This window comes from Puntigrus tetrazona, chromosome 10 (genome assembly GCF_018831695.1).
Source record: "Puntigrus tetrazona isolate hp1 chromosome 10, ASM1883169v1, whole genome shotgun sequence".
NCBI lineage: Eukaryota > Metazoa > Chordata > Actinopteri > Cypriniformes > Cyprinidae > Puntigrus > Puntigrus tetrazona.
In genome coordinates this window covers 2520180-2546226 of record NC_056708.1, presented here as the reverse complement: position 1 = coordinate 2546226, position 26047 = coordinate 2520180, and the positions used below count along the sequence as shown (strand labels likewise).

At 37.0% G+C, this 26047-nt stretch overlaps 1 long non-coding RNA gene across 1 annotated transcript in view; it reads right to left on the bottom strand.

Moving 5' to 3' along the window:
* The window catches only part of LOC122352387, a 55700-nt gene extending 29856 nt beyond the window's left edge, over window positions 1-25844 (bottom strand). Inside the window, exons 1-2 of the long non-coding RNA XR_006251868.1 lie at window positions 25560-25844; window positions 12129-12232 (exon numbers count right to left, since the gene is read on the bottom strand). This is a non-coding gene — a long non-coding RNA (uncharacterized LOC122352387). The remainder of the gene's footprint in view (window positions 1-12128; window positions 12233-25559) is intronic.
* Window positions 25845-26047: the final 203 nt, after the last annotated feature.

Below are 26047 nucleotides of genomic sequence, written 5' to 3'. Positions count from 1 at the left end.
AGCACACTGTTCTTTAAGTCTTTAACTTTACAATGTCACACCTTTGTTTACTTGGTTTGTTGCTTGGCAGCAACTTTGTTGCCAGAACAACCGTTTCTGAGGAAATACATTGTAAGGTGGAAGAATACTGTTTTTATTAATATCATTACACTTTTGGGGGGCCAATTCCAAACAGCTTTTTTGCTCCCCTCAAGGATACTTCAGGAAGGGGACGTCATTGTCTATTTTTTTTATTCGATACAAAAAAAGCTTTTTGTCGGTAGTGTAAGCAAGTTTATGTTTAAATAAGACAAAGTGAGATGCTGCATGCACACACAGCCTTGTCAAGGTAACGTTTGGTCTGTCGCTCCTAAAGGGCATTAACTAATGATAACAACCACAACTTGTGATTTAAATAATGCATTAGTAAATGCTGAAATTAACATTAACTAAAATTAATAAATGCTGTAGAAGTATTGTTCACTCTTCTTTCATGTTAACTTATGTTGTTAACTAATGAACCTTATTGTAAAGTGTCACTCTTTTGCCAACGCGTTTTCAACCCCTATATATTTGGCGTTTCTGATGTAGTAAACTTGCTTGGTAGTGCACCTGAAACAGCAAAAAGTGTTTAGGTACGAATGGCAATAAAATGCCTCAAAGGCTCGTAGAAGCAAATATAAGCATTTTTCTCTCACATAATTCCTTGTGGACAATTCTGCTTTGTTTTTCATGTCAGAGTTAACATGATAAATTCAATATTACTCTATGAAGGTCTGACATTGTCCACAATGTCTACACACATATCGATGTGCAGAAATTCTGACCACAAAGTCTACACAGTGTTTTGGCTAACAGTTGTTGTCTCCAGACTGCTGCACTATTATTTAAATAGGTTGCCAATATTATGCATGCTTGTCCATTATTGTCATTCATTTTAGATCAATAAAGGAGGTCTATAATAAAGCCATTTGACTGCAGATCTTTTTAGTCAATCACTTAATGCCACACTGGACTTTGAGCAATGAGACAATTCTTTAGACTCATTGGCGTCTTTAAAAAAAAAACAAGGAAAGAAACAAAACAGCTTCAATATATCAAATAATAAATACAGAATGTTTTACAAATATATACAATGTACTCCACCTCCCTGTAAAACCTGAATTATGGAATTCAGAAAAATGTGAAACCTCATTACATGAGCTTGCATTTTTCCAGTTTCCCACATTCCCATGCATATGAAAGTCAATGGAGCGAAAATTTCATCATGCAATGTCAATGGCACCACTGCATCAAAAGCAGTAGACATTTATTTTTAAGAGTCCTCTGCTGTACTGTAATAAATTATTAGCGATATGGATCGATGGAATGGCGCTCATATTTTATCCTAATAATTTGTTAAAAAATACATTAAAACTACAATCCTTGTTAAATACTTAAACATACATATTCTATTATAAGCATTTTAATTGAGATACAGGTGCTATACTAATACAATAATCATGACAAAAAAGTAACACACACCTAAAAGTCACATTACAAGGCAATTGGGATTAGTTGCTGCATGCTAGCTAGACAGGTCTTCTTGACTAGTCGGTAAGCAAAATGGAAATTTGTCCAGATGTTATCTGGCCTTCACAAATTTCCTGTTGCAGTAAACTTGTTCAGGACATGAAAAATCTGGTTAGGACACAGAATCTCTTGTTTACGCAGTGGTAGCTCATGAATAAAATGTCAGTGAATTTCACTTTTGAAAGTAAGAGAATGCCTTTGTTCTGTCTTCTTGTTTATTAAGCATCTTTCCATCCTTTGCGAGGCATCAGCTTCTCCAGCATTTCCATTGTTAGAAGCTAGTTTCGGACATGCTTGGGTACGGCGAGTTCTTGGTGTCTCTTTGATCTTCCATACACTTAAATATTCTTCTGAAGCGCAAAAACTGGGTAAATGTGCACAAGAAATTTTCTCTGCCATTCTCACCGTCTTTATTCTTTCTTTCTCTCTCCTTTCATCAGTGTCAGTCTGACAGGATGTTCTAGCTTTAATGCGTCAGTCCTTTCCAGAAGACCAAATAAAATATTTAAAGTTATTGTCCCAGTTTCAGACACAGTTAAGGCCTCATATTAGGGCCAAACGTGGGCAAGGTTGTTTGATCACGACCCACTTGTGGTCACGGAGTCTTTTGCAGGAGTGAGCTCTATTCTGACATGCGGGAATATAAATTGTGCCGCCAGGACGGCGTTGGCCGCCGTTAGTCAGGGCCTATTACAATCAGTCAATTGGATCAGCGCTTCCAACTCCTCAAAGACTGATGAGCCGACATCATTACCGGCTTTAAAAACTTCAGCTGCTGCCACTGCATGCTGGTGTGACAGACTGCCAATTCTATTCTTTATTTCCTAAACAAATAAGCCGCAAACAGACTGGAAAGCACAATTCAATTTGATGGATAGCTTGGAACTTTGAAAAATTTATAGCGCAAAATGCTAGTCATTTATGCTGTGGATGTAAGAGGTGCAATGTGTCATTTCTTCACGTCTAACGTCATGACCAGCATTACATCTCACGTAGCCGGACTTGCGCCATAAAGTAGGGTCCAAATATCAGATGATCCTGGCTTAGAACCGACCACTTAGAAAGATACCACCATCCCCGATGTTATCTCAGGGCCAGTTTTACTAAACAGGGCAAATTAGCGCAAGAGCACAATTCTTAAACTAACAACACGTGCTTACTAAGTCATTCACATACTGAAAAGCACAATACATCAAGCGCAGTTGCAAATAAAGAAATAAAGATGCCACAGTATATCGGAAAGAACCAGAGGCCAAAAAATTAAGGATTCCAAGAAGACGTGGTATCGCGCAACTCCTAGTTCCAACTTGTCTTTTATTTCCTTAAGAACATTAAAAATAGCATAGCTTATCAAACTGTATGTCATTTTTGCATTCTTAATAAATTAATATGACAAAAAAAACATCTCCCTTCTACTGCATGCTGTCCGTTTAAAAACTGCAACCATTTCAAGTGCAAAATAGTTTAAGACATCGTTTTGAGGCGTTAAATAATAGCACAAATACCAATAATGTGTGCAAATGCAAGTGTGAAATATTGAAATAATCCCCTTTCACAAATTTAGCATTTGTACAATTCCTACAAATGCATATTCAAAAAGGTCAAGTGCAAAAATGACTGCGCTTTTTAGCGCTAAATTTGTCGCTGTGCATCTTTGTGCAGTGATTTACATGTTAAGTCAATGCAAAGATGCCATTAGACACCCTGCAACGTGATTTACGCAAATAAGGTGTCGTTTTGGGCGTTTGATACAAGATTCACGGCAGCTGAAAAATCGGAATCTTCACCAATCAGGAGCTTGCTCTAGTAGTGGCGTGATTATCAGAGGCAGAGATCCGAAAAAAACAATGGAGGAAAAAATTATTGTCGCTGTCTGGATACCCGGAGCTGCATGATACATCTTCATACTTTTATTAAAACAGGAATAAAAAGGGTCTGGCTTGGACAAGTGAGGAGTTCAGACAATCTGGGTATTATGTGGTTTAGATAATATGTGTACATATAATTTGATTAACTTCACTGTAATAAAAAGAAATGGCAAGTAAAACTCTGCCTTTTTTTGGTAAATATCAGTTTTAATGAACAAAATTTGACATTGTATAAGCACAATTATAAGAGACTTATGCATTAGGAAAGTGCGTTTACGATTAATAAATAATTTAGAAAACATAACTTTGTGATCAGGCAAAATAAATAATAGGTTAATTAAACCAAAGTTTGCCCATTACATATACCCAAAACTAATTTATTAATAATCTGCATAAAAAATTACATTCTTATCTGAAATACACTTAGAACTGTATTCCATGGCACAATAACAGTAATATTTTATAATAACTGTATGGTTTTCCCTCCGCCATTACTGCTATAGCCAGAAGCCCCTTGCACAGGGTTTCTGCAGACATTAACAAGTTAAACTTAAGACTTTTTAGGACCTTTTTAATAGAAGAGAATAAAAGACCTAAACCTGTAACGGAAATAAACATTATATTACATATGTATAAGTAATGTTCAATGTGTTTAACACACTTAAAAAAAAAAACATTTTCGAATTATGTTTATTACCAAGATATACAGTGAACTTTTCATAGCAGCAGACAATATTCCAATGCCAAATATCCCCACAAAAGCACACCATCTCCAAGTTTTTCGTTGCTGCAAATTTATTCTGAAGCGATATTTTCATCAGTGCTCTTTCAGGTTTTACATACTGAAATCTGCATAATTTTATTTACCTTTGGTTAAAAATGATCCAAAATCAATATTTGAGCAAGTGCGAAACCAGCCAGTGTTCAAAACTATCTATCTCGTACACAAACACAGGTGGGGACTAATTAACTAATAATTACCACTAGGACAGGAACAACCAAATAAGTGCATAGGAAGACACATGGCAAGAAAGAAACACAACACATGTGACATATTGGTCGGTTCTGTACATTTTCATTTTGGGGTGAACTATCCCTTTAACCTGAAACTGAACTGATCAAAACTGAATGCTCGTAGAGAAAACTGTGCAAAGACTCTTTCGAAAGTCATTTGTATTTCACAGACATAAAGCAGAATATGCAGTTCTGTTTATGGACATCTACATGTTGAACTATGTGAAACACCAAAAAAGTATCTATCAACACAAAATTTCACAATACAGACCCAAACCACTGGAGAAAACTGTTCATTGTTTGAAATAAGACATCTGGAGAACTCGATTCCACACAAGGTGACGAAATCCAGATGAATTAAGAGGTTTAAAATGACATTTGGGGATTGGGAATCAGTTCCGTATAGATCAATTACCATTTGGAAGTAAATACGGACTTTCTCCTCATGCAAATTTGATTTCGCCATGACTGAGTTCGCAACAATTCTCGAAGGGACACTTACAATAACCATTTTACAATTTATGGTAGCTGTTAAAAGAAATACTCGATATAATTACTCGCAGCGGAGCAGAAACACTGTCAGTGTGACACGAGCATGCTGTTGTAGGTACGCTGATGCTTCTTTTAGCACAGTTTGACCACGGTGTGAACCAGGCCTCATGCATATTAAACAGAGATAAGAGGAAGCGTTTTTAAATCGTAAAATTACACATATCCACTTTGACATTAAGCACAGAAAATGACAGACATTGGTGTTTTGTGTTTATTTGCAGCGGTTTATGCTGCACAGCGGGGTGTTTTGCAGTCTTCCGCGGTTTTGACAGAGCGAGACCAATGCGGTGACAGCTGATAGATATGAATGAACACACAGATACCCCATTGTGCCGTGCTCTCTATTAGCCCTTCAGCAAATTGGATTCTTTATAGCCTCGGTAACAGACAGAGAGAGCTGGATCTGAATCTCAGCGTTATAATATGGTTTCCAATTCATTTTCATTACTTTGCAGCCTGCGAGAATGTATACTGGCAAGCTATACTCCAGAAAAGGATGTTTGCCTCAACGTGTGAAATTAATTCTCCAGGCGGCCAAGAATGTCTGTGGATTTGGTGAATTTTTATGCCACGAATAATTGTCCGTCTCTATAATTTGGATATAAAAATAAAGACATAATTGTAAGCCTCAGGTCAAGAAATGAAAGGACGGCTCCCGCTAATGTCTTTATATGGAGCCACTTATGAATTAATAGTCAGAGAGGGAAAAGAACTGTACATTTTTCGGTGTGCATTATGAAATTACCAGCCACCCATCTAGTTCTACGGATATTTTCAGCAACCAGGGAAATACTAATTCAAACGTTGTTTTGTTGATACTATCTCCTGTAATACATGATGTGTTCTGACATGAGAGGAGTTTGATCAGAGCTGATAATCAGAGTACAAGACAAGACAAATCAAGCACAAACAAAATGTGGAAAAATGTCCAGTTTTATCTTTTTCAAAGAGATGCAATCTAGAGTGATAACTCTATGATGCACATCAGCGGGTGTCTGATAAGAGATCAAATAATCTGAGAAAAATATCATGTATTAGTGATGCTTGCTAAGGCTCAGAATTTCATTTAGTCCATAGAAAATATTTATGGACTAATATCATAGAGACCCGAGGGTGGGTTCCTCTGCCCTGGGGATGGTAAGTAACAGCTTCCTAATAACCACCATTTCATCTTGCAACTGCATAGCAATACCCTGGTAACCACCCAGAACACTTTGGTATCAGATTGGCAATATCATTGCAACCAGGCCTAGTATTTGCCCTAGCTAATACAAATAACAGCGCTTTTGCACAGACTTTGCACGTCATTCATTCGTCCATCCATTCATTCATTTATTTTGCAGAGGGAGAGATTTGTTAAAAAAAGTATCTTTGTACTTTAAGTTAAGTACAGTTAAATGCAATGCATACATTAACATTGAATTGCCTTAAAACGGGTTACATTTCAGGTTAGCTTCAGTATAAACACAGAGGTATATATAGCACGTTCCTGTCGTGCTGACGATTTCACCACACTTGATGAATGAACGACCTCATCTCTATGCTTTTACATTTCCTTAAACTTCACATGCATAAATACACAAATGGAAGCGGGGATGGCCTGCTTCCTCAGATGGAGCTATAAAATTAAACGCTATCAACTGTATTATCAGCTGTGTAATTACATTTGTGGGTAATTCATTTTCAAGGTGACAGTACTATGTACTATGTATAATTACAATTAGGAACAAGTTGCAGGCAGAGCGAAAATAGCTAATTAGCAGTATATCAAAGAAGCGTAAATTATGGAAGCATCAAGCATCTTGATTTAATAAGAGCGCTAGACTGCCAAAAGTAAGGGGTCAGTGTTCACTACACTACTTTACCAACACTTTAGTATGCATACATATAAACTAAACTTTAAACAAAAAGTTCGCTATTGCAAACATACATATTGAAAAAGAAGACTGGAAGTGTTACTTACAAGATGTTTTTTGGGAAAGTACCCACAGCACCCACAGTTTTACCCAATCTCCTGTTAATCTTGAGTACATATGAGGGATGCAGTACTAGTCTGTAGTTTTATCATATTAATAAAAGAAAGATACAGGTTTACAATTCTCTCTGAAAAAAGCTAAGCTCCTGAAGGCGTGTCATCTGGGCGGAGCTAAAGGGTGATGAGCACAATCAATCAATTACTTTTATTTATATAGCGCTTTTAACAACACAGATTGTATCTGGACAGCATAAAATAGGATAATACAATGATAGGGATGTATCATGACGAGATTGAGCCAGAAGCGACAGCGGCAAGGAACCAAAACCTCATCCGTACAGCATGCAGAAAAAAATACTTGGGAGAAATCAGGCTCATTTGGGGCCAGTTCTCCTCTGGCCAGAAGCCCAGCATTTACTTTCGAGTTCAGTTTTAAATGCAGCTATGTCAGATTGTGTAAAGGACTAATTGTGTGTGTGTGTGTGTGTGTGTGTGTGCGCATCTGGTTCTGCTCTCCAATTAACGTCATCTCTGGGTGCTGAACCACCATCTGATTTGGATACAAACTGAGAAACAGAATAAGAAAGAACAAGACTAATATTAGAGTAGATGCCATTCTTTTTACAATGTATACGAGTACATTGTGTGTTATGGGGAGCGTTCCCGGTTCCAGCTGATCTAATTAATTAATGAAGCCTAGCAATCCTTTAACAGATTTGAATAATAAAAGCTTATTAGCGTGTTAAGTGTAGGCTAGGTTTAAGATTTGTCTTCTTAATCTAGATTTAAACTGACAGAGTGTGTCTGCCACCTGAACAGTGTTAGGGAGATTGTTCCAGAGTTTGGGTGCTAAATAGGAAAACGTATCTGCCACACAATGTCGATATTACCAAACGGGCAGAATTTTGAGAATGCAGCAAACGACTATAATGTGATAAGAGCTCATACCGAGTATTGAGGCGCTAAACCAATCAGGGCTTTTTAATGAATTCATAAGATTTTAAAATCTATCTGATGTTTGATGAGGAGTCAGTGCGGTGTTGACAGAACCAGGCTAATATGGTCATAATTCCTAGCTCTAGTAAGGACTCTAGCTGCTGCGTTTTGGACCAGCGTAAGTTTGTTTATCAAGCGTACAGAACAACCACCCAATAAAGCATTACAATAATCTAAGCTTGAGGTCATAAGCGCATGTCTGTATTTGACGTTGAGCTCAAAGGTCGTAATTGCCAACAAAACACAGACATTTTATATTGTTTCTGCAGTTCTGAATCATGACCAGAATTTTTATAGCTGGGACCGCTCCATCTTTCAGTATTAAATGATCGAGCTTCGAACTGGCCCTAGTTTATAAAACATTTGTCAACAAAAACACGGAAAAACAAAGGGCATCCACTATTCATGTAACGCTAAGTTCTTTTGGAAAAGCTTAAGAAGGTTATCTTTCCGGAAATCGCACTTCTTAGAGCATTCGTAGTTCTACTTCCCATGGAGTCCAGATAAATGAAGTGCGTTGGTGAGCGTGATCTCGTTCTCTCTGGTCTATGTTTGAGCGGGCCTGTGCTTCCAGGAGAAACGCCCATATATCATTTTCATGAAGAACCACGACTGAAATAAACTCTCAGAAACTTTGTCCATCTTTGTCCAACAGATTCCAACTTTTTAACAGTGTAAACAACTGTGAATCCCTTTAATGCACTTATTTCCTCAAAACAACAAAATTAGCCAGCGAAGACCTGTTATTTAGATGTATTTACCAAACATTTAATAAATCATACGATCGTTTCTTACACTATTCTCTTTACGTGTGACTCATTAGCCATCTCAGAAGTAGACTCAATGGGAGGTCCGTTAAGAGCGGTGGTTTGCCAAAGCCGGAACTTTCATCCTTTTTTTAAACGATAAAGCTTACCGAAATACTATAATTTGTTACCACTGAAATGTAGTGACTTAACCCTCAAGGCGGGTTTCTTTTTTCATGCTTTTTTCATACAAAAAGCCAGGCTGCTTTTTAGTGCTATAGAATGATCTGTTTCCCACTCTTCATGCAACTGGCATGTTCACCAAACCACAGAGATACTCAGTTCTAATTTAGCAGAGACTGCCAAGCAAAGACTAAGAAACCATTTTCCAAAGTAAGTCCGCAACTGGCAATTTTATTTAAGTTGACACATAAAGTCTCTCATGACAGAACGCTGACAGAATTGCATTTAAGCTTGACCTGACTTGCATTGTTCGTTCAGCGAGAATTTATTTCAACTCTCATAAAGGCAACACAAATTAGTTTTAATTAGCCAAGCTGATTTACAAACATAGTTCACTCGAAATACTTTTTGAATAAATGTCCAAATCATTTATATTAAAATTGTCCTGACTAATTAGAGACAAACTTCTTTTTTCTTAGCTTCAAAGGTCAATTTTTCAATCAGGACTACTTGGTGCTACTTTTTGAAGCTCAAGGTACCCCATTAGCGTCATTTTTGACTCTTGTTTTCAGTTTTTTTCCTCCCCTAACATTTTCTGTACAATATAAAACACATAACAGGCAAATATATAAATAACTTACAGTCACAGGCATTCATTGCAAAAACAGGCCGTATAAAAGCATTACAAACAATTCATGTTGTATTCCAAGTCTTATGAAGCCATACAATGTATTTATGTGAAGAAGAGTGCAAAACAAAAAGTCATGTTCTGTTAAAGCGATCACATTCAAAAAGATACATACAGTAAGTTCCATAGTATTACGCAATTAGTCGTGAGACACTCAAGAGCCAACAGCATTTAACCGAGGCTGACGTAAAGCTTCTTCTGGCTTCATTTTTGCAGCACACAAGAAGAGCTTTAAGGTAGACAGAGACGGCGGTCGTGTTTATTCCTGTAACAAATCAATCATTTTGACTCAAGACTTGGGATCTTAAGATAAAATATGATGGTAGTTGTATCTGCTTGTTATATTTTGTGTTTTATTGACAAATGGCGAGTTTAGCGCCCGGGGATTGGGTTATATGCTCATAAATGTGTAAAGAATGTAATATACACTGCATTCTGAATTATTGAGAATATATTATATGTTGAAATTCTGGTCATATTTTTTTCCCCCAAGAACATTTTACCAATCCCAAACCACTTCAATCCTAATAACTACTATTGATTTTGCATTTAATCATATATAAGGGATATATAATTGTCCAGGAAGGCTGAAAGTCAAAACTCCTTACATTCAGGTATTTTCTTTTTCTAGATAAAATCAGAATAAGGGCCCTATCATACACCCGGCACAATGAGGCTCAAGTTCTGTGCATAACAGCAAAGGGTCCTGACCAGTCTTCAATATGTGACGAGTTGGGAGTTGGAACGTGTTGATCATGCAGTCTTTGCCTCTTTTTAAATGGAAAGAGATGTATTTTATTGTATTATTATTTGATTTGGCATTTGTCTAAAAAGATTCTGTGTAATTTTAATATTTGATAAATATTCGAAATATTTCACAAAGGAATATGCAGCATTTTGTCTGAGAAATAATAAAAACAAACCTTTTCATTTAAAACTTGTCTAAAATGAAATAATTAAATAAACTGTGAGAAAATTGTATAATGAATGATAGTAATCATATACAATTATTATTTTATTTTTTGGTATTTTCACTGGTATTTTATAAGAATATTTCCTGCGGGAAAAGACTTGAATCAAGGAGACACATCTCAGCACTTAAACTCAATCTGGTAAAAATGTGAGAAAAAAGTGGAAAGATAAAACGTTTTGAAATGATTTGTGTTTCTATACCCTTTTCACCTCAACTGATGTACAAGCTCATCAGCCACAACAGTAAAACCACAGAGAGGTGATAGTGAATATCGCTGATTATATGGCACGTTGGTTATTCCTGTCAAGGACTGGGATACATTAGGCAGCAAGTGAACAGTCGGTTCTTGAATTTCACGTGTTGGAAGCAGGAAGAGTGAGCAAGCAAAAAGGTGCTTTGATGACTGGATTAAAGTATCTCCAAAATGGCAAGTGCTCAAGGAGTACAGCGGTACCACCTGCTTTTGCAGACCTTGTACACCTATTCATGACAATTGCGCGCCCTGATGGCGGCAGCCACTTTCAGCAGGATAATGCACCTGCCACACCGCATACATCTTTCAGGAATGATTTGGCAAAGGAACATGACAAGTGTTCAAGGTCTTGCCTTGTCTTCCAAATTCCCCAGATCTCAATCCTGATAATCCATAATCCAACATTTACAATCCATGGAGGCCAAACCGCAACTTCCAGGAATTAAAGGATCTGCTGCTAATGAATTAGTGCCAGACACCACCGGACATATTTAGAGGTCTTGTGACAATTTCATTGTGTCCAAAAAAAGTACCTTTGTTCTATTAACACATCTTCAGTAAGCTTGCGACACGTGAGAACCTTTTTATTAATACTAGTTGAAGTTTTTATTACTTTATCTCATATATAATTCTAAAGCATAAGTATTTATAAAATACAGTTGTTGACTACTATGCAGAACAAGCCTTATTAAACAGATCAAAAGTACGTTCATACTATATAGTACACCACAATGTAATTAAATTATTATTACTATCATTATTGTTGTAGTTTGTGTAGCTACTAAGACAACTGAGTCACCATTTCAGTAAAGGCCATACCATACAGAATAGTATATAAAATAATGATAAAAATAAATAAATAAAAAAGCCCATCCATTATACGTTTCATAGGCTAAATAAGCAATCCGTACCATAAATCATCCTTAGGCAAAGAAAGAACATCTTCAATTTGCAGAGTGCTATGATTTTTCTTCCTACCTTGAAGCTTGGTGATATCTTCTAAGAGTGTCTGTGATGTAATACATCAATCTGCATTATTATTTTATCTGCGCTAGAACGAAACATTAACACACACAAATCTGCGGTGTTTAGTTAGGCATGTCAAAGGAGCGGCTTTGATGTCAAGAGACGACTTTGATATGCGCAATCCTTGAAAGTTACCTTGGATGAGACACTTATATCATTCCCTACGAACACAAATCTCTTGACTTTGGGTCTCCACAAACATTGCCTTTGTACGTTCTGCCTCCCATTTATCTAGAGGTAAGACAACAAAAAGCTCCTCCTGCCTTCAAACTTTCATCTGCAGAATTTCAAAGAGACTCGTACCTGAGACGCGGTTGAGGTAGACTGATCTTCAAAGCGTTGAGTAAGCCTCTTGTGTGTGTACTTGGTTATCTGATCTGAAGAATTCTTGTTACTGCCATGAGGACCTGTCATCAATAGAAATAAGAAGTCAGGTGTCAGCGACCTAATTGGTTTTTAATTATTGATTGTAAACATCAGAACCACAGCATCGCATCCATAGACGTAGGTAGCTAGCTTAGGTTTCTTAAAATGACCTAAGAAAAAAAAACTGATATGGCAGCTAGAACGCAATATACAAAAGTACTTGATACTTCCTCTGTTCACGTGTCAAAATATTTACAAAGCACAGGACCATAATAATGTCAATGCAACCGTACGTTTAGCTATATATTTCAACATGCCTTTGTATAAAAATTTCCGCAGGCATTTCAAGCATGGCATTGCATCATTAAGTCACGTCTTCAATCGTGCCTGTCCCGGCAAGTATCCAGAAACGATTATACGAAACACGCGAAAGAAATTAAATTATATTCCATTTTCGATTGTGCCTATGATTACAGCTAGCATGAGATGACACAATTGCATTTTAAAGACAACCGGTTCAAAAGGAGCACAAATATGGGTTTAAATATGGGTTGCTTAATATGAAATTCGAATGATTTGACATTTTGATTGGACTGTACGTAAATTGATCTACAGGCTAATACACACTGCTCATAGTCAAGCAGTGCTGATGTTGTTAACATTAATAATTTGAGAATAATGTACGACAGTAATAATATTTTGTAGAGTGATATGTTTGATGTGATATGAGCTAACTGATTGTTAAATAAACTCACCATTGGTATCACAATCTATTGTAATGCTTTTTTCCTCAATTAGTCAGAACAAAGAGTGGCAGACTTGTAACTAAGACAATTATACGGTAATGATTCTTATTTGGGTTATGTATTCCAAAATCTCGTATGGAAGTACAGTATCCGCTCTGACTGACTGTCACACATTCACCATTCATCCTCGCCAACGTACAACCCACGCATGGAATATGATTCGTGCAAGGAACTGCAATTCCAGGTGTTCAAACATAGATGGCGACAAAGAGGCAGAACTTGTATCCCGTTACGATTTTGATACGAGAAGCTGCAAATGATTCAGCACCTCGGTTAGGCGTCCGGAAGAATCAAACTGAATATCGTACGATTTCAAAACATTTCGCACACCAGTTTTGAACGATTAGATAGAAAGAACCGATTCGAAAGAGTGAATCATTCGCATGGTCTCGCTAGATTCTAAACTGCTGAAATTATATGAGGGGAAATATAATGTTAAGATCGGTATACGTTAACGTCCATTTATCAGTGATACTAAATAGCGCATCATTTTTGCTCACGTAGGCTTAAATTACTAAATGTACCCCGGTTTAGGTCAATAAGGTAAACAAATCAAGAATAGACCACATTCCATAACTTTACCCGCATGTCGGATTTTTACATTTTTTCTTTAGATGCTGTCCAGGGTCATATTTACGACTGAAGGCACAAGAATACAACTGCAAATAATCAAAAGCGAAAAATTTCAGAGCTTTTTCCAAGTCGGACTTGCACTGAGAAAATAAGAGGATGCAGGGCGTGCTGTAAATAATTAATTTGTGGAAAAAACTATTACTACTTTCTGAAAGCTGGCATAGTTCAAAAGGATACCTCTAACAGAACTCGTCAAGAATTTTAGCATTTCAGATCGCGTGACCCAGACCCAGGAAAGCTTCTTTAAATGGAATAGTTTGTTTTATTGTCTCCTATCACATTTAATCAAATATGAAAGTTTTAATAGTTTTAATAGTTTAACAGTTTCATGGGCAGGAAATGCGTTTAATAGTAGATAACTTTGTGATTGCCTTCAGGGTAGGGTTCGAAAATAGGGCACAATTTAACAACAATTAAAGTAAAAGCAATAAATAAGAGATTTCTGTCATACAGATAACTAATTAATGGGGTGATAGATGCCACGCTGTGTTGTCATAGTAACATTTCGGGCAGGGATACAGAAAACTTAATGACAGTGTCTCTCTTTTGGTCTCTTCGCCAAAGGTGTTCCAAACGGTCACATTAAAAGGCAACTGCTTCCTCCAGATTTCTAAAGCTCTGCCCCTAACAATGCATAGGAATGCACAAGTCTTATTGGAGTTGGAAAAAGTATACCTATTCTGAGAAAACAATCACTTAAAAAAAGACAACTAGCCCCAATCTTACTTGAGAAAATTCGAAAATCTGTTGAATAGCGCTCACGACTCGTCACTCATAAATAAAAGTCTGTGGATCTATACAGTCGGGAACATTATAAAAGCAGCTTTCCTGCAACCGTCGGATATTTCTGGTTGACAGCACAGCATGTGACCTTTGTAGCTGCGGAGACAGCTGCGTCGAGTTTTTTTATGCCATATGTTGAGATCATTAATCAAGTGCTGAATGATGTTGTATATTATGAACATGAAATGATGCATATCACATTAAATGTCATTTAAATTCCTATTTTTCTGCTGACATGCTCTTAGGTGCAGGTCATTAATCTAGTGACTATTGCAGGTCATTAGTTATCAGACCGCAAATTTAACAAGGCATCCTGTATTGCTGAAAATCACAGGTTTCTCAGCTTAACCGTATAATTCATATTACTATCAGCCATATGGCTTCAGGTTTTGCCTAGTGCAGAAAAATACACGCATGAAATTTCTTCTCACAGAGGTAATATCTATGCACTTTGCTTAAGGGGAGAATTATGGAAAGTGTTTGCTATACAGTCCTGTTTAATATTATATAAATAACCTACAATATTAATATCACTTCAGGGGATTTCAAATGTTTTTCTGTCAGACATATATACGAGATCTGCTGTTATTCTAATAAACCGCTCCATTTAACTATATTTCGTTTATATTTTGTTTTCAGTATTGTAAAGCCGTTCTTTCTCATTCTTTTCTAACATCCTTTTCTCTGGTGACACAGGTACAGGTGCTTCCATAGATTTTCGAATGTAACTGTGAGCTACCCATTTATTAAACAGCAAACATACAAACCTCAAAATAAAGTAATAATGATTATAGATACAGTAGGCATAATAAAATGTTTTTGTGTTTTCGGCAGTTCAAGTGGAGCTTCATTTCACCAAAGAGGAAGAAAGAGGATTTTTTTTTTACCTCGAGTGAGGTCTTATTTTACTTTAACATTTAACATCTTAGCTGGCAAGATAGATCTGCAGGATTTGTAGTGACCCGAGATAGGGAGGTACCGGAAATTAAATATGTTTATACATGTATATACTGTGTAGATTATACATTAAATCTTTTTAACTTAAACGTGCACTTGTATTTTTGCATGATGTGTGATATTTTATTGTTGCTGCATTGACTGCAGCACGCATACTTGCATGGAGTTCCACAAGTACCGCTATTAGGCCCAATTGCTTTTCAAGTCTTTGAATATCAGAAAACCCCGCTGGTGGTATTTGATCAAGGTCCGCCTTGCGCCCAGATCGCAGACTGTTTTCTTTGATCCACGGCAGCCTGTGTCCTCTGTCATGCTTTTTAATGGCCCTTGTTTCTGTTGTTGCTCTATAATCATTTTAGACTCGGTCCACATGCAGCCTATAGTTCATTCACTAACCGTTTAATGCACGCTGTGCGCAAAAACGGCGAGAGTTGATCGGAATCACCAGTTATAATCTGATTGCCGCACAACTTCCTAAAGTCTGAATGTTTGCAAAGTAACGAACGGCTACAGCAAGTGCATCAAAGGAGTTTGAGAAGTTTGTAAGGCTTGTAGCATCGGACGATGGCAGGTATATTTTTACTCCACTGTATCACTCATTAAATCCTTAATGTATTTTTGATCCCTTGTTGAATTAATGACTCAGATGTTACACTTGACATTTGGGAAGTAATGAGCTCAATATTGTGTTTTAGAGACGTATTGCGATAGCTTGGAAGCGGCGGGCTGCTATATTACCTGACCTTCTACAGCAGGATGGGAACATGAGGTCAAAAGAGCACTTGATACAGTGAATATGAATTATGCCGAATGTAGGTCAGAGTAATTATGGCGATATTACCATTTCATATTAGCTTAAAGCAGTTTGAATCAAAGTTAAGAAAGGGTGCCGTGTCCTTGCGCAGACATATTGGTATTGCCACGCAGGGCTCTTACCTGAATTTTCTTGACTTATTTATAACTCTCTAATGTGATACTACGTAGGTGGTCTTTTAGAAGATGCTTTTATCTAGAGTGACTTACCAAGTCTGCATTACATATAATGACCCTTGAACAGCCTGGGGTTAAGTGGTTTGATCAAGGCCACAAAATCTAGGGTACACACACATTTAATAATGACAGGGAAAACATAAGGGCTTTATGTAAAGCATCAGCATGATATTAGTAGTATACAGGTGTGGCTGATCCTTTTACTTATTGTACATATGTACGTACATATGAACAGCTTCTAAAGCATTTATGTACAACTTCAGGTACATTAAATTCAGCCACAAGCAGACTGCAGGTATTTTTAATTGAATGCTTCTTTATGCGTCAACCTGGTTTTATTAAAAGTATGTACCTCTGTGCAATTTTGTGCAGCACCACAACGTACCTTATTTTGCTGCAGTTTCAATATGTGAACCCTGGCACCATTTTTTTTTTCCCCCATTGTTTTATTATGTACCAGGTGAAAATCAATTACACTTTACATCAACAAAATGCCAGAAATCATTCATTCATCAGTCTGGGTAACCTTGCAAATGTTTCACCAATGCTTGTTCCAACGGTTTGTACAGGACAAAAATAGTATTTCTAGACACTGGATGCAAGTGTGTGTAGTTAAAAATGTATTACAAGTTCAAAATACCATAATATTGAAAAACTGTAGTGTAGATGTACAGGGGGGTTTTTTGTTAGGTTTCCACATATGGCAGCGTTCCCACTTTTTTTCGGTGATCATTTTCCAGGACATACTGGAGTGTGAGATGATTTGCGCTTTATGACATTATCCTGCTGGAAGTAGCCATCAGAAGATGGGTAAACTGTGGTAATGAAGGGATGGACATGGTCAGCAACAATACTCAGGTAGGCTGTGGCGTTGACACGATGCCCAGTTGGTACTATTGGGTCCAAAGTGTGCCAAGAAAATATCCCCCACACCATTACACCACCCCCACCAGCCTGAACCGCTGATACAAGGCAGGATGGATCCATGCTTTCATGTTGTTGATGCCAAATTCTGACCCTACCAGCCGAAAGTCGCAACAGAAATTGAGACCAGGCAACGTTTTTTTCCAATCTTCTATTGTTCTATTTTGGTGAGCCTGTGCGAATTGTAGCCTCAGTTTCCTGTTCTTAGCTGACAGGAGTGGCACCTGGTGTGGTCTTCTGCTGCCGTAGCCCATCCGAGGTTGGACGTGTTGTGCGTTCAGAGATGGTCTTCTGCATACCTCGATTGTAACGAGTGGTTATTTGAGTCACTGTCGCCTTTCTATCAGCTCGAACCAGTCTGGCCATTCTCCTCTGACCTCTGGCATCAACAAGGCATTTGTGCTCACAGAACTGGATACTGGATATTTTCTCTTTTTCCATTAACTGTTAACCCTAGAGATGGTTGTGCGTGAAAATCCCAGTAGATCAGCAGTTTCTGAAATACTCAGAGCAGCCTGTCTGGCACCAACAACCATGTCATGTTCAAAGTCACTTAAATCACCTATCTTCCCCATTCTGATGCTCGGTTTGAACTGCAGCAGATCATCTTGACCATGTCTACATGCCTAAATGCATTGAGTGAGTGTATGCATGCATATATATATATATATATATATATATATATATATATATATATAAAAAAAAATATATATATATATATATATATATATATATATATATATATATATATATATATATATATATATATATATATATATATATATAAATAACAGATCACAGTGACTAAAACAAAAGTATATCTCTCAGTCTCATAGACCATAAAAGGACATGGTGGTATTTAATTCCATTTCTTCATATATTTTTTTATTATTATTATTTTATTTGTACTTACAGAACCATATGGCTTCACTCTACTGCTATATTGCTCACTCTAGGTTTTAAAAAAATGTTATTGGTTTTTACTTAAGATGTATTCCATTTAAATGGAAAAATTCATATATATATATATATATATATATATATATATATATACACATACACACACACACACACATTTTATTTATTTTTAGTTTTTTTGTTTTTGTTACAAGATTTTAAAAACTTTTAAAAGCTAACATTGTTTTGTTTTGTTTATTAAAGGCTGAAAAGGTTTAACAGATTAGTGATTCAGGCTGAATTAATTGCAGGGGGTTAATAATTACGGTTTAGAACAAACCTTAACCAGAATGTTTGAGAAAAATCAATACCCTTACAAGCGCTGTAATTAAGGTGGCACATTTCAACTACACTAACCACACTTAAAAAAAAAAAAAAAAAGCAATAACAGCAACAACATAAAAACGAAGCACTCTGATCAATTAATCATTACACTTTGATCAATTTCACCCATAGCTCTTACAATCAGTGAGATCTTGTTGTAGTAACAGCACGAGTGCAGTGAGATCAATGGAGTTGAGCCATGCAGCTGCACTCTCTGATTGGCATCTGATGATTTTTGCTCCAGCCTGCTGATCTTTTCTGATAGCGTGGGTCTAATCGATAGCCGCCCGTCTTACAACTCACAGTAATTATGTGCTCTTGCCTGATTGAGCCACCGGTGAGGCCTTATTTCGAGGAGTCGAACACCATCAGACCAAATATCTCAAGCTGTACCGAAGAGTGAAGGAAACAGTTGGCTTCACAGACTGTCAGCAGGTACTTTTATTAGCGGTGCCTGATACATTGTTGCAACAATTTCTCACTCCAGACTGGTCACACATTGACTCTTGAGTCTTTTGGTGTCTTTTTGACATGCAGATCCTCTTGGCATCAATATGGCGATACGAAAGGCACTGGGAAATATTATTGTGGTGATTAAATGATTTGTTGGGCAATATTATCGCCATTATTGTATATATGTTGGGGTGTGATTATTCAATGTAAATAGCACAACAGTTTTATTTACACATTACCCAAAACCTGTCATCATTTATTCAAAAGCTCTTAATATCCTAAATCTTCTAAGCCAAAATAGCATCAGACTTGGTCGTGAAATGCTATTGGTTTTTGGTGTATCTCGTGACTGATTGCGTCATTCTACGAGAGGGGGTGCGTTTTTAAATGAGATTTGAGCGGGATCGTTTTCTGCGATTAAAACATACGCTCTTCTTCGCAAAAAGACACTGTATGTCTTCGGAAGATTTGGAATGCAACACATATATTGTTTATATTGTAGGTGGGTAGGTTTAGGGTAGGGGTGGGTACAAAGTATGCATTTATATAAAATATTATTATCATCATCATTTTTTACACATGCATGCAAACCATTGGATTAAGACAAACAACTGTGACACTAAAAAAGATACTAAAAGGGCACCTCTGTGTATGGAAAAATTAAGCTAAATGCCAAGGGGTCCTGAACGAGCATCAATATGTGACGAGTTGGGAATGAGAATGTGTTTGATACATCTCGAATGATGGAACCTCAAATTGTGTGGCCTTTAGAAGTAGAGTGTACTACTGCTTTCTAAGAAAATAGTTTTTCACTTGACAGATGATAAAACAAGGAACTTAGAATTCATTAGAATATCATAGTGGTTTTATATCATAGCGAGCCCTTCTGATTCGGGCCAGTAAGCAACCGTCCAGATCACTTGAGCTCAGAAACACCTTGACAAACATCTACTACACCTTAACATCGAGGCTCCATTCATGCCTGAAGACACAAGTGAGTCAAGAAACATCTGGGCATGTATGTATTAGTTTTCATAATTTTTGCACGTGAACATCAGAATCTTGTCAAAGCAAGATTTCAAATTTTCAGAAAAATTCCATGTAAAATGTGATTTTATTTGATTAATGAAAATACTATTTAATTATATTTATTTTATCTTCATTTTAAAAGTAAAAAAAAATACTAAACACAAAGCACTAATGCTTAAAATGATTGTTTAGAACCAATTTACATGCACAGCACGCACAAGTGAAATCATACAGAACTCAGTAAGTAACTCGGTCAGAATCCACACATGGTCTGTTTCTCAAGACGGCCATACGTCGCTCTTCAAATTCACTGCACATTTTATAGAGCTTGACATTTGTTGTATTACGAAATCATATCTTGTGTCATTCCCATCCCGTAGTTCCATTATGAGGGTCAAAATCTTGGCCAGTGCTTCCAAACTGAATGTTTGCAATATCTCATTCGGCGGTTAGTTACTTGGTATTTTGAAGAATCCAAAGGCTGTGAATGGCGAGATTTTTTTTTTCCTCCTGTGAACACAGAACCCAAAAAGGTTCTCGACGAGTCTGAAAGAGCAGGTTTTGAAGGAACAGTAAATAAATACTTTATGTAAGCAAAACGGCTGCCTGAATTTCCATTGTTTGGTGCTGAATAAAAGTGTGAAAGAATGAGTGAAAACCCCACTGGAGGGATATGCTCAAATCCCAGAGCCTCGTGTTTGTGTCTGTCGTGAATGGCAGAGCTCGCTCGCACAGATTACGCGTCTTTCGGTTTCATTTTATTCTCATGAATGCCGCGACACGGCATGGTACATAAAGCCACCTGTGTCTTTGTATAAACCGAACCTCCACCTCGGTCTAGAAAAGTCAGCAAGCACGCTGGGCAAAGGACTAAATTAGGGAAGCTGACAGCTCAATCCGGTGCACTGTAAACACTGGGTTTTTGTGCGAGTGGCAAGGACAGGCAGAGATAAGCCAAGCCAACAATGAGGACGGCTGTTGTCGTTGCCTTTTCAGGGTTTGCTGTGACTGTAGGAGAGAAGATACAGAAATGCAGTGCCAAATAAGCAGTGGAGAGCTGCCTGATCTACTCCGCAAAGTTACCTTTACCTGACCTTGTTTAAAAAGTTTCTCCGACTGTATTTGTTTGACGCTTTGCGTAGATTTCACACAGTTGTGTAGGTTTTCATCTCATCGGTGGTGGTTGCTGCTCATAAACTTCGACCCATCCCGCTACGCTTGTTCTACAACATGAACTATGTGGCTCAACTAGATGAGATTTTGATGTGATAAAATCCTGTAGACTTAAACTGTAGGAGGGAACCAAACCCTAGTAACCAACAAGAACGACCAACATAGCAGCTCTGTGCTAAAAAGCCACTTAGAACCAAATAGCATTGTCTCGAAAACCACAAAGCAACATGCTAAAATGTAGAACAATTCCCTACCATAAAGACGACCAGATGACCTTCACGGGCTGTCAGAATTATCCTAAATATGAATTGGGCGGACCTTTAAACATCATGAAAACATTGCGTATATTGTATGCATTGAACACAGCAAAAATAGTATATTTCAGCCAGCTGAATATCTAGATGCCGCAGTAAATGTTCTTATGGTTACCAGTAAATGGGAAGCAATATTTGGATAACAAATTTAAATAGTACATTTACGAATGGGTTTTTCAGCACAGTTTCATGACCAATTCATACATATTTAAAGAGGTGGCTATTTAGTACTTCACACGTGCGATTTTGTAAGATTTGACTGGTAGATTTATAAATATACATGCATGTGTACGTTTTATAAAGTTAAAAAAAATAAAAAATGTATATATATATATATATATATATATATATATATATATATATATATATATATATATATATATATATATATATATATATATATATAAAATGTAAGTATATACATTTAAATACATTGGATATTTATTATGTATGTATAAATACACACAGTAATTATTTACACACACATATTATCTACACAAAAACTTTTATTTTGGATGTGACTAATTCGACTAACTAATACATAAGCATTTATGATATCTGTCATAAAAAACTTGTTAGATTTATTCAAACAAATTAAATATTGAGGAAAAGCAAACAATTATAATGAAAATGTTATACAGTGCATATATTTAGGAAAAAGGATGAAATAGAATTTTTTTTTTTTCTTTTAAAGTGATGGAGACCGGTCCTTGTGCACTTTGTGTTGTTGCTTTTTTTCAAATGAGGCGCCACATCTGTCACTTCACATTATACAGCATTTATTGTTTGAATACTGTAATAAAAGGAATTTGAAATCTAAGACTTTTTTTCATATTTCCTATCAGAAGTAACAAAGCACACCGTTTATTGTGATTTATTTGGATGTTCCGTTCATTAACTGAAAACAGGCTAGACTAATTTACTGTGATCATTTATATCATTTAGCAAAAACAATTAGAAGCAATTAAAATCATGAAATCAATATTTTACCCATGTAGCACTAGAAGGCAGCATATCAACCAAATTGCATTTCTCTAGCAACAATAAGACACTTTTAGCTATGGAATGTAAAAAAAAAAAAATTTACGGTAAAAAAAAAATTATTAAACCATAAAAAATATGCTAACAACATTTTAGATTTTTCGTTAAATGTACAGTCAAATACCGTCACCTATTAAAGTACTGAAATCTGTTTTGAATCTTTAAAATACACTGATAACCGCCAAAAGCAGATGGTGATGAGAAAGTCACGTGATGAACCAAAGCCCGTCACAAGCAGCTTTTAAATATGAACGAATAGAAGGTAAAACACTAATTTAACAACATTGCATGTAACATACAACCCTAATAAACATAACCGATGAATAATAACTAAGAAGAAACTTTACTTTAAAGAAAATAAACCATTTAACAGGTTTTTACCGTAGCATTTCCAGTGTTTTACCGTTAACATCAAAGTCATTTTTTACAGCGTGAATGACGGTCACACAAACAGAATCGGTCAGAAAATGTAACCAATGACAACAATAGCTGGGTAGTTGGAGAAGATAATACTTTGATTTAGAGCTGTGGCCGATCATAATTCACTTACAGCTGCGACTAACATTGATTAAATATTACACATATGAAAGCAATATTCCTCAGTATGAATATTGATTTTACACAGGGAAATGGCGAATATTCTAAATACCATTCTGACAACGAACGTTAATGTCAAGCGGAGATTGAGATTGGTTTTGGAGCTTTGTGAGCCAGTGATCTGACATCTGAAATCCTCGTTGCCGCCGAACGCTTTTACGACGTGCAAAAATTTCACCCTCTCGCTCTCGAAATTCATTTTTCCCCTAGCGTCTTCTTAAAATGCTCACCGAGGAAAAGCATCCGTCATTGGGGAAGAGGTTGAACGGGAAGAGAAGACGGAGGAGAGCAAAGAACATTTTGGAAGGTCTCGGGCCTCTCTGCTCTGGCAAAAAAGAGCGACGTTATTCATTGAGACAGGAATACGGCCGGTTATTTGCACAAACGGAGACATGTCCGTGCCCTAGGTGAAAGGCTCGGTGTGAATTTTGACTGGCTGGAGATACGACGGGAAATAATAGAGGACGGGGAACGGGAGAGGAGGAACCGTGTGCTTCAGTGCGGTTTTCTTCAATGCAAACATTGTTCGCTGCGCACAAAACTTTTTATCTGTCAAGTGGGTGTCAAGGTATTTTTGGATTCTTACGGATATAAAACGCTCGCACACATATTATTCCATGGCAGCACATGCAAAAACTACAATTCCTCTCTGACAGAAGCTTCGAGAACATCTTAAGCCATGAGACCTTGACGGCAAGATCGTGGCAAAACTGGTGTGTACAGTACAACTGACGTGTCTTTCATTTGCGAGGTTTAATAAATGCTTTAGATTTACTTTTTGCAAGAAAATACAAATTAACCTAAAGAAAAAAAAAACAGTGTGAGTTCCTTTCTCGGAAATCAAACAGGTTTGGAACAGCACGAGTGCGAGTAACTGCTTGCTCACTTTTTGTAAACTATACCATTAAGGGATGTAAAGATGCATTTGTTTTAAAGAAAGTTAAGCTGCTATTGTTGGATTTGAGGCCGGAGCAAATTAGGTGATGGGTTTGGAAATGTCTGCAGGTGGTTAAAAGAACACAGACGCAACATCTCATTTCATTATGAACAACACAGTATGCCAAGGGCAGCGCAAATTAGGGTAAGGATATGATCGGATAATGCGTTCTTCTGCCATTTCAAATAAAAGAATGCTCTAAAAACAATCTTCTAACACACTCTCTCTGTTCTCTGCAGCGTCTCCTCCTAACAGCAACAAATGCATTCATGTCAAGCACTGAATAGTTTAAAGCCACGCTTTTGGGGGGCATTAAAGGTGCTGTATGTAGGATTTTAACTAAAGCGGAAAAAAACAGAATATGTTTGCATATATTGAAGAAACACGCTGCGTTAAGATGCTTGTTTATCTGAAAAACAAAGCTACAGTGTGTAGCTGTTCCGGCGCGGAACGTCTGCCTCAGTTTTGGTCTGTAAAACCCGCCCACTGTCAGTTTATCCAATCGTATTTTGGAATCCCGGGTTGCCAGTTTGCGGAAAATAAAGCTTATTTCATTTCAGTCATGGAGGCTCGCAAAACAATGGGATTCTGAGCGGGAATCTGGCAACCTGCTTGTGTGTCAAGTCTGAGTAGGAGGGGCCAGGAGAAATATATTTTGTATCAAATATTTTGAATTTGGACTGCAATACCTAGTTCAACCACTTGGTGTCAATCTTGCATACAGCACCTTTTAAATAACAGCGTAAATCCCAGTAATTTGACAAGTTAAAAGCTAGCAAACCGCATTCTGTAAATTATTTTAATATTTTCAGTTCTCCTGGGAAACCACGAATTCATATTCAGTAAAAAATAACTGGCCACGCCTTTCAGAGCGAATTATTCTTCACTTCATGTTTTAATAAATCCAGGTACTAAGGTGGAAGTAAGAAAAACAGTTTGCACTGTCAGTAAATGATGTTAGTAGCTGTTACCAAATCTGGCCCATAATGTTGTATTTTAAACTATAAAAGGTACAGTTACTTGAAACTGTGAGATTTTTATTCTGTGTGACTTAACTTTCTCAATCTTTTTTATATAATAAAGTATCATTATATATTGTAAAGTGATAGTTCACACAAATTCTACACATGGCAGCAGAGACAGACTGAAAGAGATTATTGTCTAAATTTGTTTTTTTTTTTTTTTCCATTTTGCGACTACTGTTTTAAAAGGGCCGTAAAATACACCGTTTTATGCAATTAATGTTAATATTGTACATATACAGTAGTGCTGCATCCTTCATATATTCATATAGTGTTTGATTTTATCTTATTTATTAAAGATAGATTTACGATTCTCTCCGAAAAATGGCCAAACTCCTGGAGGCGCGCTGTGTGGGCGGAGCTAAAGTGTGACGAGCATATGTGCAGATTGCCAACAAAAACAAAGACATGATGTTTATATCACTTACCATCAGCAGTTCCGAATAATGACCGGGAACTTGTATAGCTGAGACAGCTCCATCTTTAGGAATAAAACGATGTGAAAATGCGGCGTCGAAGTTATGCGTGGTTTATAAAATATTCGTCAACAGACACACGTGTGAAACTCAGTTTCTGACCAGGAAAAAACAAAGGGCATCCACTAATCACGTAAGGCTGGGTACTTTTGGAAAGCTTAACAAGGTTATCTTTCCCTTGCGATCAAAAACGCACTTCTTTGGATATACAGGCCCACTCACGTGCGAGCTCATGAGCGCGAGCTCATTCTACTTCTATGTCTGCGCGGGCGCGTGCTTCCGGGAGCAATGCCCATATTAGGAGTTCCATCCTCGACTATGGACGCCAACGATCGAAGGAACAACTCTGAAACGTGTACAAACCCGGAAGTAAGATTTTTGCCATATAAATACCAAATTGTTTTTCGAAACTTTATCCAACTTTCAGATCCGACTTTTTA